This window comes from Vombatus ursinus, unplaced genomic scaffold (genome assembly GCF_900497805.2).
Source record: "Vombatus ursinus unplaced genomic scaffold, bare-nosed wombat genome assembly UNPS02005659.1, whole genome shotgun sequence".
Classification (NCBI taxonomy): domain Eukaryota; kingdom Metazoa; phylum Chordata; class Mammalia; order Diprotodontia; family Vombatidae; genus Vombatus; species Vombatus ursinus.
In genome coordinates this window covers 3,484,902-3,486,867 of record NW_020945437.1, presented here as the reverse complement: position 1 = coordinate 3,486,867, position 1,966 = coordinate 3,484,902, and positions in this window count along the sequence as shown.

The window sequence follows — 1,966 nt, the reverse complement described above, 5'->3', positions numbered from 1 at the left end:
AATACATGTATATTTAAAAGTTGTTAGTGTGTTGGATAGTTTTACTTTTTATTGAAGCAAGGAATGTTGAATTTTATTCTATGATTTATCACTGACCAAACTAATTATTCATGTCAGCTCATCTGATTAATAAAATACATATTGTCTGGCAGCATCTGAGATAGAATTTTACTAATTAAATGTAATGTGATAAGACAGGCAGTATAAATTTCAAATATTTTGGCTCTGTATATATAAAATAGAAAAATGTTATTATTATGTTTAAAATTTTCTTCTTCCTTGTATTCCACAAATGATTACTTGCCAATAAAAACATAAAGTAAATTATCTTGGCTCTCTCTTAATAGTATCATCACTTAAAAAGATTGGTCAAGTTTTGTATACTGAAAATTTAATCTCTGTGGGATTTGTCCTTTGGCTCTCTAAAGTAAGAGAGCTCAAGGGAATTCTCCTCTGCCTTCCCTCTCCTTCATCCTCCTCCCCCCCCCCCCCCCCCCCCCCCCCCCCAAAAGTTTGAGGAATATTGACAGAGGCACCATGATATCTTTTTTTCGGCTTCTATGTGTATGGAGAAAGGCCGTCTTTAAGACTAAATTATTATTCCAACAATGACCAACCTTCCAACCCCACGAGCTTCTTCTATATTAGTTCTTCCTTTCATACTCCATTTTTATAATATAATTGCTCCCTTTTACCTTTTACTACCCAATTTTGTTTTTTAGAATTACCCTATCACACACAACTCAGCACCAACCTTTCTTTCAAACTACCTTAGTAATGATGACAGTTTTAAGATTAATGATAACATTTTCATATCTATATATCTATGTGTGTGTGTGTGTGTGTGTGTGTGTGTGTGTGTGTGTACACAAACAGTTGGATGAGTGCCTTATAATTAGTATTTAATGTTTTCCTTATATTTCTTCTGGATCTTTTTTATTGAATATCCCATTGAGTTCTTTTTTTGTTTGTTTGTTTCAAATACCTGAAAGTCTTTCAATTCATCAAACATCCATTTTTTTCATTCAGGATTATACTCATGGAGAAAAATTCATAAATAATAATTAGAGCTTTGAATGTGAATGGGATGTTTATAGCATCTCTTTTTGTGGTGCAAAGAACTGGAAATTGCAAAGATCCCCATCAATTGGGGAATGGCTAAACAAGTTGTGGTGTATAGGTGTGATGGACTCCTACTGTGCTATGAGAAATGATGAGCTGAATTATCTTAGAAAGTCATGGAATGACATGAGCTGATGAACAGTGAAGTGAGCAGAACCAAGAGAAAGAACATTGTATACAATAACAGCAATATTGTTTTAGGAATGACTTTGAGCAACTAAGTTATTTTGGCTACTATAAATACACAAATTAAAAACAAAGAATGTATGTAGATGATGTTATCTGCATCCAGGGAGGGAACTGATAGGTAGAAGTATAGAATGATTTTACATATATATGACTATTTGTGTCTAATTGTGACCATCTCTAAAGCAGGGTGGGGGAGAGAAAAAAAAGGGGAAAAAAAGGAAGAAATTTATATGATAACTTTGTTGTATGTTTGGAAGGAACAGCAAATTTGTACACAGTAGATTTACAATTTCATGTACAATCATCTTTTTCATTGTACTATGTTATGGAAATATTTATTTTGTTACATGAATTGAAAAAATAAATTATTAAAAATAGTAAATTATTATTGGAGAAAGAACCATTTAAGTTAAAATTTTAGCTTTCTTTCTTTTAATTGTTAACAATTTAATTCACAATGATAGAGCCTCAGAGTTGGAAGAGACCTAAAAGGCCACCTAGATAGGACAAACCCTACCTGAACAATGATTTTCTCTGTAATATAACTAACAAATGGTATTCCACCCTTTGCTTGAAGACCACCAGTGAGGAGGAACCTGTTATCTCTTCGGGCACCCAATTGCAATTTTGGATAATTCTAATGTTGAGGAACTTT